Source organism: Pelodiscus sinensis, unplaced genomic scaffold, assembly GCF_049634645.1.
Source record: "Pelodiscus sinensis isolate JC-2024 unplaced genomic scaffold, ASM4963464v1 ctg34, whole genome shotgun sequence".
Taxonomy (NCBI): Eukaryota; Metazoa; Chordata; order Testudines; family Trionychidae; genus Pelodiscus; species Pelodiscus sinensis.
The window spans coordinates 7525268-7542323 of NW_027465849.1; the positions used below are offsets into that span (position 1 = coordinate 7525268).

Consider the following 17056-nt stretch of genomic DNA (forward strand, 5'->3'; position numbering starts at 1 on the left):
CAAGGCCCGGCCTCGCGGGGCGAACCAGAGTGGAGCAAGGCGAAAGACCGGCATGTGCATGCCTCCAGCTGGATCCCGGGCTCAGCCTTTCCAAAGCAGGACTGTGCGGCTCCCCTCCCCTATGTAGTGCGCTGGGGGTTCTGGGACTGCTCTCGAGGGGATCACTGCAGACAAAAACGAGCAAACGTGGAAGGAGCCAAGAGCAGAATGAACCCCAGACAAACATGTTTTAGAAAGAAACCGCTCAGACATGGATTACCCCGCTCAACCCTCCATCGCTTCCTTCTCTGCCGCACGGAGCCTCAGGCCTGTTCTAATTCCAGACTCTCCCCAGCACCACGTAATCTCAGGGTAGTACAAAGGAAGCAGCAGCCGGAGCCTCCACTCCACGACCCGGGAGCTCTGCTGCAGGGTTATGAAAATATGGGTGAAAGAACTGAGAACAGCCGCAGGACGGTTTATGCCACGAGCTCACTATCGAGCCCTCACCAGAAGCCCCCTCGCAGATCACAAACAAGTCACTGTCCTTTGGTGACGTTTTTAGCAGTGCAGCCTCGGTGCGCGAGTGACAGCCCCGGGGAAGTTCGGACAATTTTTGAACAGCAGCAAGGAGACAATTGTGCACCGGGACGCACAGCAAAGAAGAAAGGTCCCGTTCTGGGTTCTGCCAGAGTCGCCGTGCGACTCTGGGCCAGTCATATAGTCTCTGCGCTCTGGGACATGGAGAGGAGGAAGAGCGATCAGAGACAGTATCGGGCGCAGGGAGGAGGCGCAGTCAGCCCCCCTGCCTATCGTTGGAGGCAGAACTGTAGACACCCAGCTGAAGATTCCCCAAGGAGAGGGCACCTTGCGAGCGCCCTGCATTGTATTAGGAATACAGTCGGACCAATTCATCCCGCACGAGTGGCAGGAAGCTGCCGCCGAGGAGGTTTCTGGCGACTGACGGGCTGTGTCAGTCTGAGCAGGAGAACAGTGGGATTAGGGGTACGGGAACACACCCAGGGAGGCCTGAGCATTCCTTAGCAAGCTCTCTCTCAAGTGGCCATTTGTTTGCGAGCAGATGAATTAGCTCAGTTGCCCCAGGTTCAAGCTGGAGGTTATCGGCTCTGCACAGCCTGTATTAAATACTTCTGCACAAGCACTGAGGTCAACTGGCAGGCCCTGGAAACGTGCCAAAGGACCCTCCAAGCAAGCAAGCAGCACCCTGGAAAACAGCATGAACGGCAGGGAGGGGAGCCTGCGAAAGAGGGCGAAGTGTTACAGAGATAATTCGAGATGACAACCTTCATGCAAAATCATCTAACGCGGCGCTGACCTATTTGCTACGGAAATCACAGTGTCAGATTTAATTTGGGTCTCGCTGATCGTCAAAGGAGTACGCAGGGCCTGATCATTACAGGGCAAAGCAGCGATCCCAGGGCAAGTACAAAGCGGCCAGAGGAGCTGCAAGGAAAGGAGACTCGGTCTGAAAAGCAAGTGGAAAAGTTTGGAGCTTGTGGATAACAAATTCAGTTGAAAACAAAATACCTCCTGCGACTCCACTGTGCCGCGCAATGGTGAGTACGTTCACAGGGCACCTCCTGCCCCACCCCCCGCCGTGGGGAGGGAGTGTGCATCGCCTGCTCCGAACAGCATGAACACAGCCACGGCGTCCCGTGGTGTTGGGGGGGGTGCCCAAACCGGACTCAGTACTTTCCAGACGTACCAGACATACAGCCATCGCTCCTGCCTTGAGGAGCTCGGCGCTGAAGGGTGGCCCGGCAGGCAGGCAGAGGTCCCAGAAGGGGCACCACACACGAGATGGTCTCTATAGAACCAGAACCTTTTACACCAGGTAGCAAGGAACTCAGAGGGTCAAACCACACCCATGGGCGCAATGGTAAGATACAGCCAGCAGTCAAGCTGTCCCGCAGTGCTCAGGACAGGACCAACCGAACGGGCACTGTCTCCCGGTGCGCACACACTACCCCTAACCAGACTGTGGATCGCAGTCGGGACAATTAACAGTTTAAATCACAGCTCCAGCTTCAGGGAAGGGAATCCCACGGCCTGTCCGGCACTAGGCCTCTGTGTAACACGCCTATGTTCCCAACAAGGGGCCGGGGGACAGAGCTCTGTTGACAAAAGGCGTTATTCCTCGTAGAATGAGGTTTACCACCATCGACAAAACTGCTACGTTCTGTCGACAGAACTCGGCGGTAGTGTACACGCAGGTATAGTTTTGTTGACAAAAGCTCACAAAACCCTATAGTCGAGACACACCCAAAGAGCCCTCTTCTGTCACATCTCTGTTGCCGGCCTATCAGGCTAGGAGCTAGGCATGCTTTGGGAAGCGAGGCAGAGTGAGCCCTGGAGTCTGTCGCGACAAGGCGGGTTTTCCAAACCGGTCCTATTTCTCGTTAGCACTTGTACCTAAAGCCAACCCCGGGAAGTTACCTCCTTTTTCTGAAGGGCTTTGGACATGGTAGGTCCACGCCCAGCTTCTGAGCCCAACTCCTCACAGCGTCTGGGTTTGAAAGCGCCAACCACCTGTTCTCTCTGTGGTCTGGAGCAAGACGGTTCCGGCAATTGCTAACTCTTTCTACGGTTAGCGCGTGCACTTTGCGCTAGTATCGACTGCAGCTTCCATTCTCAGGGGAACCACGTGGAATCAAACTGCACAGTTAGAAAATTCATCAACCTCCCGTCATACCACCTCTCGAATGACAGGAGAGAGAGACCCCAGTGCAAACGGGAGTGTTTATAACAAATGAACAAGATCATCTGTCTCTCTACCCAAGGCCGCAAATGGCAATTCTGAAATTCCACTGACTGCAACCTTTCCCCAGAAGCACTGAAGACTTAAGGCAAAGGTTTTACAACCTCTTCCATCCTGGGACCCTCTTTACATTTAGCAACACGAGACGGGCATGGTGACGGGAACACCCGTTTACAACCCCACCCGGAAGACCCTAAGATTCAAGGGGTTTGGGGCATGGGTAGGTCACATGGGTACGGGGGGCAAAAGGAAGGGGAGAAAACCAGAGCTAACTCCCATCATTCTGAGTTTGGTAAGGCAGTGGTTTCCAGACTGGGTCAGCCCAGAGGCCTACCTACCTCAGTTTCCACCTTCCCCTACATCTGCCCCTCTCTCGACCTCTCGAGTAACGGATCTGCTCCTGGAGAAAGCACTCGCTTCTGCAGGGGCTGGAAAAGAAACGGTTCTGCAGGAAGGGCCTGCTCCCTCGCTCAAAATGGGGCCCATGGGCCTCTGAGCAGTAACCAAAAGCCCGAGCAAGGTGCGCATGCAGCGCTGCTCAGTTTGCTGCGTATGGACAGCCAGATGTAATCAAACAGACGGAACTGATCAGGCGTAGCAGAAATATCTCTGTATTGATGAGAAAGAACAGCGCGGGGAGCTCGATTGTTCCTTGGGGGGCCGAAAACAATGCAACGGGCTCATTAAAAGCAGCAAACGCGATGCACATGACCTGACAGTTCAGCTCTCCCCCTTGGGGCAGCCTAAAAAACAGACTGGCTGGAAAAACCTCCCTGCAGGAAGCATGCCCAGACCTGTGCGCTCTGCAATCACGGCACTGGCCAGGAGGGGTCCCCAGGCATGCGACAGCCAGAACATTTGCCTAAGTAGCCAGGAGGCCGGCTCTCCCCTCAGTGCCCAGGCTGGCACCCCAGAGAAAGCCACCAAGCAAGAAGAAGAGGTAGAACCTTCCTTCCAGACATTCGCCTTCATTCTGTGCCATGTCTGCTCAAAACGTAGCCTGAGCTTAGCACCGTTTTAGTCCTGGGACTGGGCGAAGCCCGGAACCAGTCGCCTAGCTGCATCACAAGGGAAATCCCACGCAGGAAGGCTGCCGTGGACAGACCTGGAGTAGCAGCTGCTGGCAGCAGTGAGGCACTCATTCCCACGGTCTCCTGGGGGGCGAAGGGATGAACAGAAGGGGGGCTGAAGGAAGGGGACACCTGGCTTAGGGTTGGAAGAGATGTCAGGAGTCCAGCCCCCGGCCCAACGCAGGCCCAACCCCGACTCAATCAGCCCAGCCAGGGCTTGGTCACGCTGGGACTTAAACACCTCTAGGGGTGGAGATTCCACCCCATACCCCCTCCCGGGAACCCAGCCCAGCGCTTCCCCACCCGCCTACAGAAACCGTTTGTCCCAATATCTTCGCCAGGGCCCCCTGCTGGCTCATCTCCAGCATCTCGCACTGGAACCCCCAGGCCCTTTTCCGCACAAGGGCTCCTTGGCCAGTCGGGCCCCAGCCTGGAGCAGGGCTTGGGATTCCTCCGGCCTAAATGGAACCTTGAACCTCGTTTGATTTCTTTGGGCCCAATCCTCCCATGTGTTGAGGTGTCTCTGGACCCTACCCCAGCCCTCCAAAGTATCTGCCTCTCCCCCGGCTTAGCCAACTTGCTGAGGGTGCAAGCCACCCCCTCCTCCAGACCACGGAACAAAGCCGGTCCCCGCCTGACCACCGCTCGGTACCGGCTGCCAGCTAGACATCCAGCCATCGCTCGCTGCCCTTGAGCGTGTAAGCATCAGCTAACCAGCACAGGGACGGGCAGGGCTGCGTACAGACCGAGCCCCGAGCGTTCCCGCTAATGTTCGTGTCCACGTGCGGAAGGACTTTTGTTGTGGGCACCAGTGTGGAGGGACGCATCCTCACAAAAGGCATTCTGCACACGGACAGCGTGTGGCAGGAGCATGCAGGGGAGGGCTCTGGCTGGGGGCAGGGTGCCCAGGGGAGAGAGAGCTATCCCCCCCGGCCTCTCACTGCAGCAGCTTGGGGCCAGGTGAGAGACAGTCCTCCCTCAGCCAGGGCAGGCCCAGGCTAGGCTGGGGGAGGACCCATCCCCAGCCGTGACAGCTCTGGGCCAGGTGCGGAGCGTGCTCACCTGACCAGAGCACAGAGCTGCTGCTGCTGGAGAAGAGGGGCCCCTCCCTGCCCGGCCCAGCAAGGAGCAGCTGCATCTGGTGGGGAGAGGCGCTTCTGCCCTGGCCACGGCAGCTCCGTGCTGGGGCCGGTGGGCACGGGGTGCTCCGGGCGGCTTGCGAGGGTCTAAGTTGAAGTCACTCAGCACAGGGCTGACGGGACCGACTTACGTGGGAAGAAGATCCTGGACAGCAGAGGGCTCCGTCCCAGCGACCCTGTGCAGGAGGAGGTCAGACTAGACAAGCCCCATCCCACAGCACCAGAAGGGCAGCCTCTGGCGTTTCCCACCCGGGCTCCTGCATGGAGCAGACCAGCCAGCCCGGATGAAAGCCCCGCTGTCCTGCTGCCGCCTTCGCAGAGACGGGCTCTCATCCCACAAGAAACCAGCTGGCAGGGCTTGGCCTGTGACGGTGCTGGCCAGCGCGAAAGCCTTCCCTGCCTGAGCACTCCAGGCACGGGACGCACGTCAGCCGCTCTTCCCGGCTGCCCGCAGCGCGCGGGCTCAGCGCCAGCCATTGCTGCACGGAGCCCGGGGGGAACCGCAGGGTCTTGCCAGGATCCCCAAGGCCCAGGGAGAAAGCGGGGCACAGGGAATTTAGCCAAGCTCAGCCGGGCCAGCCGTAGAGTAACTGCAGCAATGCGCTTGGCTACAGTGGGCACCTGCCACCTGCACACTCACACAGCTGAGCTACTGACCTGTCCAAGGTTCCTGGGGCTGGGCTGCCACCCCAGCAGCCTGCTGCTCGGCCGGGGGTTAACGGCCGTCGGCACCCAAGCGAGAAGCTACAGCTGGTGGGCGAGAGGACAGGCCGTTTTCAGCCCCAAACGGAGACGGAGCGGCAGGTGGGGCAGTAAGGGGCAAGCAGCAAAAGGAGGCTGGCACGTGTGTCTGGGTAACACTTGTGTGCAAGGCAGGGGCCCACGTGCCGTGGACGGCTCACCGCCCAGAGCGGTGGGGCCCATCGGCTCCGCACCCACAGAGCTGCAGGCCAGAAGTTTCACGGCAAAGAGGCTTCCAAACATTCTGCGCAGATTCTTTGCAAAGGCCGGTGGGCATCACCCATTCTGCACCGCAGCAGGGACACTCGCGTGTTCATCTCTCCATGCTCTTCCAGAGAGCATTCCAACTCAAGTACAAAATAAAGGGGGGGGGCATATTTCTGAAGCACCAAAGAGCCAGGTGCAGCTCCTCGGGCTCTCCTGACAAGCCACATGGGGCAGACCTGCATGCACTCTTGCAGGATTCCATGGGGAGCAGGGCCGGGGGTGGGAAGGTGCTGCCAGGATTTATGCCCCGACAATGGTTCCCATTCAGAAAGGCGCGCAGTTCATCTCTGGCCGGGACAGCTCAGCACCAGGGCAGGGCACGCAGGCACCAACCGCACGCATGCCTGGGGGCGAGAGGTCTGTGCACAGCCTTCAACGGCCCTTTGAACAGAGGCTCTACGCAGCGTTCCCAAGCACCCAGCGCCTCTTGCTGAGCACAGGGCAGAACTGCCTCCCCCCACCCCCCCCCGAGAAAGCAGCTGGCCTACGGTCTCCTCTCTCGTTTCGCTGCTTACTCTAGCAGGGCCACAAAGCTCTGACTGGGATTCCGTGTGCTCCACAGTCAGGCTGCCAGGTTAACGGGGATGCCGGGTTTCCCCGCGACGGGCGAGTCCACGCGCAGAATGGCGTTTGTTCTGTGCATCAGTAGGAAGGTGATGGAGCATGCAAGTCATTCTGCACACAGACCGTGGGGCACAGAGGTGGCGCCGAGGGGCTGGGGTGCAGGAGGCGGCTCGGGAAACCAGACCCGCACGGGGATGCGGAAGAAACAAGAGGGGAGACCTGTACTGGACACCTGGGGGCTGGTCATTGTACTTTAGCTCCCCCCGACAACGATCGCACAGCTTGGGCTTCGGCTGGTTTTATTTACGCTCCTTTGCGTTGGCTCAAAGGACACAAGAGCTGCCAGGCTGGGTCAGAACTGGCCCAGTAGCCAGTCTCCAACGTGGCCAGGACCAGAGACTCGGGGAAAGGTACAGGACTGGGCAATTATGAAACGAGCCAACGGGCTTCCCGGCGCGGTGCCCCTGACCATCCTGGCTAACAGCCACTGACAGAGCTACCCTCCCAGGTCTCTTTTGGCCATCAGAACACCCCCTGCCTAGCTGTGAGAAAAGCGTTTCCTTCTGTGTGTATTCAACCTGCTGCCTGTCACGGTCACTGGAGGAGCCCTGGTTTTAGCATTCTGTGGAAAGATAAGTAATGCGCCTCTCTTCCCTTTTCCCATGGCCGTCAGGACTTGACAGACCTTCTAGCAGAGCCAGGCTGCCACCACGTTGGAAACGGCTCTTGATTTGGCAAGAGGCGGTTAGGACGAGGCACTGGATTGAGTCAGAAGCTCACCGGCTCTCCGCCTCCCCCCAGCAGTAAAGCTTGGTAAAGTCGTAATCTGTATCTGGAGAGTTAATATCGTATGGCTGGACAACTGCTAGAGGTGGTCGGAGGCCAACAAGCCAGACGATTGCTCGTAAGCAACCAGCCCGTCTTCTCCTGTGGCACTCTGAGCCCTGGATAACATGCGCCTCACGTCTGGGCTAGCCCTCTCCTCGCAAGGGATCCACGGCGGATAAGGATAAAGCCAGACTGACAAGCCACATGCGCCTCGGATCGGCCTCCATCTTTCCGTACGCTACAGCACAAGGGGCGCCGCTGGCCAGCAGAGCACCCTGGCTGGCATTCCCACTGGCAGAAGTGTTTGACTGGAGGAGGAGAACTCAGAACTGGAGCCGGGAATCCAACCCTCTACAATGCACCCTTCATCCCAACCATCAGTTACCATGACGACATGGCGGCCTGGCGGAAGCCTTCGAGCTGGGGCAACGGGATGCTGTGAAATCCCCGGGTTATCGGGCAACGCCCGGGCTTTGGTTAATCTGCAGAAGGCGAGGGTTTACTACGGTGCCCCGAGGCTGTCTGAAGGCAGCACTGGGCAGGCTGAGACAGGGGTGGAGGGAGGCCAAGTTGAAGGCAGAAATTTGCACAAAGCTCTGCCTGGCTGTCACCCGGCCCCTGGCTCCTCCCTCATGGTGGGGAGAGGGCTCCTCTCAGACTGACGGGGAGGATCAGGTCCTGGGGCTGGAGCCAGACGTGAGTGCCGAGCAGGCGGAGGCTCGTGGAGCATCATCAGGATCGGGACAGGCCGCCGAGCAGACGGACCCTGGGAGTCACCAGGCCAGCTCCTGGCCGGCAGCACAGGAGAGACTCGGCCCTGAACGCTGCCTCATCAGGCTCTAGTCAGAGTCACGCCACCTCCGAGGTACAGGCGAGTGCCCGCTCCGGACACGCTACCACCGGTCGTCCACTGCCTTCTCACAACCCTCCAGTGACTAGCAGCAAGGCCCTGGGGCAGCTGCCTCTGAAAAGTCCCTGCCTGCGCTGGCCAGTCACCGCCAGGCTCTTGCGACGCTGCCTACTTCACAGCAGCTCTGGTCACCCGGCAGCGCTGACATCTTTTACACGGGGGGCGTGTTCTGTGCCTCTTGCTCCGCCCCTCTGAGGAAGTGGGCTGTGCCCAAGCAAGCTCCGGATACGAGATACAGATACATGTATGCTACTCTCTAAGGCGCTCCTAGTTTATCCACAGGAGAGCCAAGTGCTCCAAGGGGGGAGAGACATGCTACTCCATACTGCCCTGCTAGGATACTGTGCACTCCCCGTATCCTTGCCTCCACCTACCCCGGCCGTTCCCATGAACCTTTGGGGGCGCAGATCCTTTGTTTCCCAGAGAGCCCATCTGCTCCTTCCCCACCTGAAGTCAAAACCCCGCCTTTGTCCCAGCACAAAGGGGCGAGAGGGAGGCGAGTGTGTCAGTGCAGACGGGCCATTAGGACCCTGAGCGGAGGGGGCAGCAGACGGGACACGCGGCAGTTAAGGGCTGAGCGCTCAAGAGGGCCCGCTGAAGCCAAGGGGAGCGCCGGTCCTTGCCGCAGCACTGCAGTAAGGTGCAACCAGCCCTAGACACTGGAGCGTGCGGCGGGAGCCAGGCTGGCATTTCCCCTTGGCCCTGGGGGTGCCACTCAAAGCGAGGGAGGCAGCGCGTGCGGCAGGTGCACACTGCGATTTGCCGCGTTTCACGCTCGCTGCCCCACCGCCAATCCAAGAGCACAAAGGAGCAGGCTGCTGCTTCCGACGCCCCACTCAATCCCGTGTCCCCACCCAAACTCGCTCCCCTTTAGTTAGCTAGCTCCTGCGGGGGGGATGATCGCTGGTCGCGGTTTCAGAGCAGTTTCCTTCCGTTTCCTTTCAGCCTGACCCTTCAGCTGTCCACACGAGGCTCTGCACCAGTTTACCTGAACTGGTTTGAAGTCACCCTTCGGTACGAGTGCAGCCGTGGGTTCCCAACGGACTGCCAATGGCTCTACCAGCTTCCCCACGCTCTCTTTAGAGGAGTTTCTGGGCACTCAGCCCAGCATCGCTGCTGCTGGATGTGCGCCCCGTCCAGCCTGCAGAACCCCTGCCGGAGAGCAGGAGTGGGGCAGCACGGATGCAGCTGCGCCCGGCCGCCTTCGCAGGGAGCTCTGAGGAAATGAACCGCTCCGAGCCAGACACTGCATCTCTGATTCACGGCCCGTCTCAGCCAGCCTCGGGCCCCGTCTCAGCCTCCGTTGCAGAGCAGCCGGAGGCAGCGCGAAGATCAGGCACGACACAGAGTTTTAAATCATTAATTAATCATGCAGTGCTTGTCCCAGCGCACTCCAGGAACATGAGGCTTGCAGCCAGCCGCTCATCCTCACCGTGCCGCAAAGATCAGTCACTGCTGCTCCCCCCGCCCCCGGTCTGGCCTCCTTGCCCAAGCCGGCCTATTCCTGCTGCACAGCAGAAAGAAGGAACCTGCTGAACCACAGTTAGCACAAGTTGTTCTCGGAGCCACAGGCCCGGTCCAACGCGAGGCTTGCTGCTAGTCAGCGTCTGGGACGCAACTCGGCACCAGAACACTAGGCTAGGTGAGCCAGCACGGGAACCCCCCACCTCGCACTCCAGAGAATGGTTTGACAAGAGCGATACTTGGCCTGACACGTCAGGAGCAAATATCCAGGCGCAAGTGGTGAGTAGCAGCGGTTTGCCCGAAACAGTGCAAACGCGCAAACACGTCCCCAAACGTGGCAGGTGAGCTGTACGTTGTCTAACCCAGCCACCCTGTCCGCGTCTTTCAGGGCTGGGATACTGCCCCTAAACTCCTCAACCAGTCGAGGGGGCAGTGGAAGATGCCACCACTGACTGAACCGTGTCCACTCTTACAAGCATACATGTGGAGGCGTCTGGTAGAGTCTGCAGGTGCCTCTGCTACTAAACCAAGTCTTGTGGTCTGACCGGGCAGTTTGCTCAAGTTTGGCAGGGCCAGCTGTATGCGGAGAGCTGGGACAGCACAGCCGAACCGCTGACATCGGACAGAAAACCTGTCTGCAGCATGAGACGGCACAGCCCAGGTGGGAGAGCACAGGGCGGGGAGTAATGGTGCCTGAGTTTTCCTCCTAGCTCCGATCTCCCAGAAAGTCACACTGTACGGGGTGCTGCACAAACACAACCCTGGCTGGGTGTCGCCATCTCCCCCAGAGCCTGTCAGCACCACCGTAAAACAGAGAGTGCCAGTTTGTCCTCGGTTACTGCTGTAACAGCGAGACACTCTGGTCTTCACAGACGACTGAACATTTGGCTAGGCTCACGCTGCAATGAGGGAGGGAGGGGATCTTGCATGCGTGGATAGGATCGGACCACGCTCACCATCTGGTGCTGGTGGGTTTGGCAAGGAAGGATCTGCTAGCCAAGGACACAGACGGTCAGAAGAGCTGCCAGAGGCCCCCTTGCAGAGCTAACCGCCAAACTCTGTTTTGGCTGGAGACGGTAGCCCAGCAGCAAGTCCACACCTTCCTGACAGGACCGCATGGAGAAGCGTTTCCACTTCGCGGGGTAAGTGCTCCTCGCTGAGGGCTCTCTGCTATTCTGCGGCTCTCTCTGAGCATCCTCCCAACAGGATCTTTTAAACGGGCGTTGGCCAGGAAGCATCCACACTGGCACAGAGGCGACCGTGGTGCTGGGCAGGCGCATCCGAGTCTAACGGGTGACTGAGGCCCGCCAATCAGGCTGACAGAGCTGAGTCAGTGCTGACGAGGCCAAACCAGTGCCCCACGGAGGAGACCAGCAAGGTTTTCCGGGACGTGGACCAGGAGGAAATACAAGGAGGCGGGCGCGGCAGGGAGGCTCCCGATTCCTCCAGAGACAGCGGGGCAAGTGGCTCGTTACCTTTGGTGCTGGGGAGGACAGAAGCAGCCTGGCAAACACACAGGAAGAACTGGAAGTCCTGGCACTGGAGCTATGGACTGGAAGTCAGGGAGCTATGAGGGGACTGGAGTCCCAGAGACGAATCACTGCTTGGCGCAGCTGCCTGTTTATAAAACACGGCTGCAGAGCTGTCTGCAGGAATGAATCAACCTTGGCCACACCATTTAGCATCTCAACTCCCGGGCACGGATGTGAGTCCTTTGCTCCAGATGACTAGGGACCCCAAGTCTGCAGACACCCCATGACGAGTCCCCCCTGTCTGGCTAGGAAGAGAGCCGGCAGCAGGAAAACGAAGGGGTCCCGCACACACAGTCAGAGGTGCCGAACCTTTACATTAGAACAGCAACTTGGGGCACATGCTGAAGCCGTCTGACCCTGCAGCTTCCTGGGAAGCAGCCTGGATCACTGCACGACACAGGTGCATGCAGCCCTGCCACCCTGGGGACTGAGGCAGCTGCGTGCCGTGATGCGTATGCATGTTTCGAACCTGTATAGCAGCAGAAAGGCCGTGGCCCCAATTAACCCTTGCCTGGACTGGTTTGGGGACTGATCTGTCATGATTCACTATGTTGCACGTGGACAGGCTGGTGGATTTGCGAACGTGTGAGCTTTGGCCCAACCTCTGATCAACTGTCTCACCTCACAGCTGTGCACTTCCGAAACCGGCAGAACAGCTGACAGCAAATGAAAGCACCAGGAACTGATAAATCGTACCACGTGCCACAAAGGGAGAAGCACCCATCCATGCCCATGCTTTAGGAGGCCAATGCTGAGGCTGCTGCATGGTCTGCAGTGTAACAATCTGGCTTTTCTGTAGCCATGTTGGAAGGCCTGTGCTAGGCCTGAACCAAAGCTGCCTTCTGCAGCCAGACTGAAGAGCAGCAGCCGTTACTGTAAGGCCTGGAGTCACAGACTCTCAGTTCCATCTAAATTGTATTAAAAAGTGTCACACCAGGCTGTGAGGAGGGGACTTTGCCCCGCCCCACTGTCACCAGATAAAGAAACCGATCTCAGATGGGTAAAGAAAACAGAAGTCACACCATCCTGTCTGGCGAGAAACTGCTTATCCATAGAGAATGGCGTGGAATACTTATCCTATCACACTTTCCTATTGTTTGACTGTGTGGTCTGTTTCGTTTGTAACTGTTTCTGTCTGCTGGATAATTAATTTCGCTAGGTGTAAATCAATTGAGGTGGTGGGGTATGATTGGTTAGGTAATTTTGTTACGATTGGTTAGTAAAATTATACTAAAATAATTGGTTAAGGTCTAGCTAAGCAAGAGTCAGGTTTCATTATATAAACTGGGGTTCAAAAAGGAAAAGAAGAAGATCAGAAGTAACAGAAGGAAGAAAAGGCTGGAAGAGGACCAGGAGGCGGGGGAAGACCTAGAAAGAACAACTCACCTCTGAGACACAGCCTAAGACCAGAGACACTGATATTGGCTGGCCAACAGGGGAAGTCTGCTTGTACCCGGATTGGTGAGCATGACACTGTGTGCTTAGTGTGTGTATTCTGCTTGTTTGGGAATTGTCAATCAATAGAGGATACGGATATTACTGTGTGAGGCTCTTTCAGTGGCTAACGATCCTGCCAACCCGCGGGAAGTTACACTCTGAGCCGTAGGAATTGGGTACGGGTGGGTGTGTAAATTCACAGGGTTGCACTTTGAGCCCTAGGAACTGGGTAAAGGTGTGTGTCCCTACAGTGTGGAAGGGATACAGAAATTTGTGCGGGTAATAACAGTGCCCAAGACTGAGGCAGTGGGGGCCGGTATCTGGGTCCAAAGAGGAATTGGACGTGTCCAGCAATGGCGGGGCAGAATCAGCTGGAGCTGGTGGGAGACGAGCCCAGAAGTGGAAGCACCGAGATGGGGAGACTTGCTTCTCAACATCACAGGCTTTTGTGGAAGTGTGAGTGGTAACGACAGCAGAGTTTCTTGAGGGAGGAGGCAGCAGCGGCACTCCCGGGACCGAGAGGCTAAGTAGGTCCCTACGGTAGTCAGGGGTGCACCGAGGAGGAGGGCTATGGAAGTGGGGCCCACGCGGGTCGGTGTGCACATAGCCCCACGGGACTGTCAAGACCGTGTACATGAGAGCATGCCCTTCTGCCATCTTATCGCCGCTTGGAGAGCATTTGGAAACGGCCCCACCTTTGGATATGAAAAGTCTAGGAGATTTGCGGGCGGGTTTTGTTCCACAAATAGTAAAACACATCAAGCGTGTGCCGTGTAGCTTCCCGAGAGTTTTGTGGGGCTTGGGGTAAAGCGCGGGGAGGTGTAGCGGTCCGTGACGGTGGAATGGGGAGACCGCCTTTGGAAGGAATTTGGGGTGTGCCTGCATAAGGACCTTGTCCTTGGAGGACGGGGGTGAGGTTTCTAACTTCTCTACGTAGGTTCTCTCTCCAACTAGAGGCGGCAGTTCTGAAAAGGGCAACAAAAATGATGAGGGTTTGGAACGAGTCCCATATGAAGAGAGATTAAAAAGACTTGGACTTTCCAGCTTAGCAAAGAGGAGTCTAAGAGGGGATAGGACCGAGGTCTATAAAATCATGACCAGTGTGGAAAAGTTATTGACTTATTCCCACGATATAAGAACTAAGGGTCACCAAATGAAATGAATAGGCAACAGGTTTAAAACAAACAAAAAGGAAGTTTTTCTTCACTCAGCGCACAGGCAATCTGTGGAACTCCTTGCCAGAGGATGCTGTGAAGGCTAGAACTTTAACAGGGTTCAAAAAAGAGCGAGATAGATTCATGGAGGTTAGGTCCATCAATGGTTGTTAGCCAGGCTAGGTAGGAATGGTGTCCCTCGCCTCTGTCTGAAAATGGGTGACAGGGGAGGATCACATGGGGATTACCTGTTGTGATCCCTCTGGGGCATCTGAGATCTAGGTGAGAGGATTATTCTAGGAGGGGTGGGTGAGATTCTGTGGCCTGCACTGTGCAGGGGGTCAGACTAGATGATCATAATGGTCCCTTCTGACCTTAAAGTCTTTGAGTCTAAGTGACTCCACAGTCCCCTCCACAAGACGAGCGACTGACGGGAAGCCAGTCAGCTCAGGGTCTCACACCTACGTTGCCGCATCAGTGGCCCCCCGCCCTGTTCACTCTATGGTTGTCTCCGGCGGGAAGACCACGGAGCAGCCCTGTGGCACCTCCAACGCCTGATGAAGTGGGTTCTACCCACTAAAGCTTACGACCGAATAAACGTGCCAGTCGCTAAGGGGCCCGGGACGGTTCTTCGTTTCTAAACGACAGACTAACATGGCTCCCCTCTGAGCCTGCTGTAGGGACGATTCCTGTTCGCATCTAGTGCTTGGGTCTTACCAGTTCAAGGGAGATAACATCCCCCCCACCCCCTGCCCAGGATGTAAACTCTGCAGGGTCATAGCATGCGCCTGGCTGCCACATGTCTGTACCATGCCCTGACACAGCACAGCCCCATGGCCTAAGGCCCCCTAGGAACCCCTATAAGTCAGCTTCAAATGTGTCATACTCTGGGCCACCAGGGAGGGCTCCTCGGACCATTTGGGACCCAGGTCCCTATGCTATCCTATGCTCTGGGACCAGGGACAGGCACCTCCCCAACGCCACGTGGAAGCATCCGACCTCCTGTCACACCACAGACCTTTACGCAGTGCCTGCTGTCCCTGCCCAGACGTATTCCAAAGACCTGCTGCTAACTGAGCTGGCAGTCTCTGCTACCTGCACACGAGGAATGCAACACAGACTTTGGCCATTTCAGTCTCCTGTCTGAATCTCCTCCACTGCTGCCAATGACCCAATGCAGGAAACCACGGACAAAGCTAAGAATCCGTCCTTGGAGAGAAAGCCACTTACAGGCCTGTTGTCAGCAGCCTGGTTCTCTTGCCGCCTGGGGAGTCTGCTCACAGAGATGGTCGCACAGAGACGCTGGAAAGTGTAACAAGGACTAATGAGAAAAGAGAACGTTTCTGCTCTTATCCACAAATGGGACACTGTTCGGGTTTGACTTTTCACACAGGCCAGGACACCCTCAGATCCAACTCAGCTGCCTGTCAAACAAGTACCATGCAATTCCCGAGACACGTCACCGCATCTTGGGGTACACAAGCCGACTTGGCAGAATTCTGTTCTTTATCATTTGGGTGGATAATACGGATAATTATTTTAAGCATTTTTCAACTGACTTAAGTTGACAATTGCACAAGAATATGGAGTAGGGATGGAAGCGACTAATCGACTATCCAATAAGAAAAGGTTCTTGTATAGTTGACACACTAGTTGACTAGTCGCTTCCCTCCTTGCTGCCTCTATCACAAAGAGGCAGCCAGGTGGGGGAAGAGAAGAGTGTACTGAGGGAGCTGGCCTGAAAGCCAGCGGGAGGCGGCAGGGGAGCCAGCGGGAGGCGGTGGCCAACTCTGAAATGTACAAGAGTTCCCGCTGGGGCTCTTGCACATTTCAAAGGCGGAATGCGGAAGTTCTTATCAACTAATCAAATAGTCAATGGAAATCCCACCGACTATTCGATTAGTTAACTAATAAAAATTGAACATCCCTAATATGGAGTTAAGCCTTTTTTCCAATTTGTATTAATTTACATTGCTCACAGTAGCGGTAAATAAAGGGTGATCAGACCATCAGGATACTGAGATTCAAAAAGTCAAAGCTTTGTCAGAACCATAAACAGGCACGTCAGATATACAAAGTGAGTACTGTTAGATCAAAGTTCAAAAGCAGAAACCTAAGGCCCAGGGGCCAGATCCAGCCCCCAGCTTGCCTGGATCCGGCCCCCGAGGTTCAGGGCTCCCCCCGCTCAGCACGAAAGCTGGTGCTCATGCCTTGTGGCCCACCTCCTGCCCAGACCACACTTCCCACTCTGCTCCTGCACCCTCCCTCCTACCCAAACCCCACCCCTCAAGCCCGCTTCCTGGCAGCCCCCTCCCCCACACTGAGCTCCTCATTTTTGGCCTCACCTAGAAAATAGGGAAGCCCGGCCCACAAAATCCACTAGCCTGCCCCCCACCCCGAGCAGGCTTTGGTGTGCAAGGGGAATCTGGGGTTTGGTGTATTTTTTGTTTGGTTGGGTATTTTTTTTTTTTGCTTCTCGCTTTTGTGCGGCCCCGGATTGGCTTTTCTGTCGGATCCAAAAAAGGTTCCCACCCCTGCTCTAAAGCTTTCACACAGCGTTTTCCCGAAGAAAAGATTTAACATGACATGCACCCACATAGAGAAACTGGCACAGAAACCAGCCCCACAGACAACCCTGCGCCGGTTTCACGCGGTCCTTCCAGTGCGTAAATGGCTTCGGTGCACAATGCTCAGTTAATCAGATGCTTCTGCAATTAACACAGAGCAGTTTTCCTCAAACTTCAAGGAAGTCGAAGGGCACGAGCTCTGTAACCCCTGGGACGGGGGGACAGACTAAGCCAGCAGCAACCTCTCCCAGATTACACCCGACCTTCACGTTGGCACATCAACATCTCCTCAGCTGAAAACCTTAAGCAACAGGTTTCCAGCACCATCCGCGGCAGATGCATGACAGCAGCCGTCAGGCTCCCAAGAGAAAGCCCTGACATTCAGCGTTTGATTAAGCAGCCATGGAGAGAAGACAAGTGGTTTCCATTCCCTCAGCCTGCGCTCCCACCTGGACCAGATGGCTGAGACCAAAGGGCAGCGTGCTGCTTGATCAGATGGGGGCCACATGAGCATTTCGTCTCCATCATCAGATGTTAACACGGCTAACGCAAAGGGGGGGGCGTGTTTGTCACAACTACTCATGGCAGCAGAAGCTAATGACAGAGGATGAGGTCAAGGAAAGAT

At 56.6% G+C, this 17056-nt stretch overlaps 1 protein-coding gene across 8 annotated transcripts in view; it reads right to left on the reverse strand.

Moving 5' to 3' along the window:
* SIPA1L3 (signal induced proliferation associated 1 like 3) overlaps positions 1-17056 on the reverse strand; it is a 112262-nt gene that overhangs the window by 43458 nt on the left and 51748 nt on the right. Inside the window, exon 4 of one of the 8 annotated variants that reach the window (XM_075915486.1) lies at positions 15095-15166. The exons of the other annotated variants lie outside the window; for them this stretch is intronic. The gene's annotated coding sequence lies outside the window, so the exon portion shown is untranslated. The remainder of the gene's footprint in view (positions 1-15094; positions 15167-17056) is intronic. 8 annotated transcript variants of the gene reach the window in all.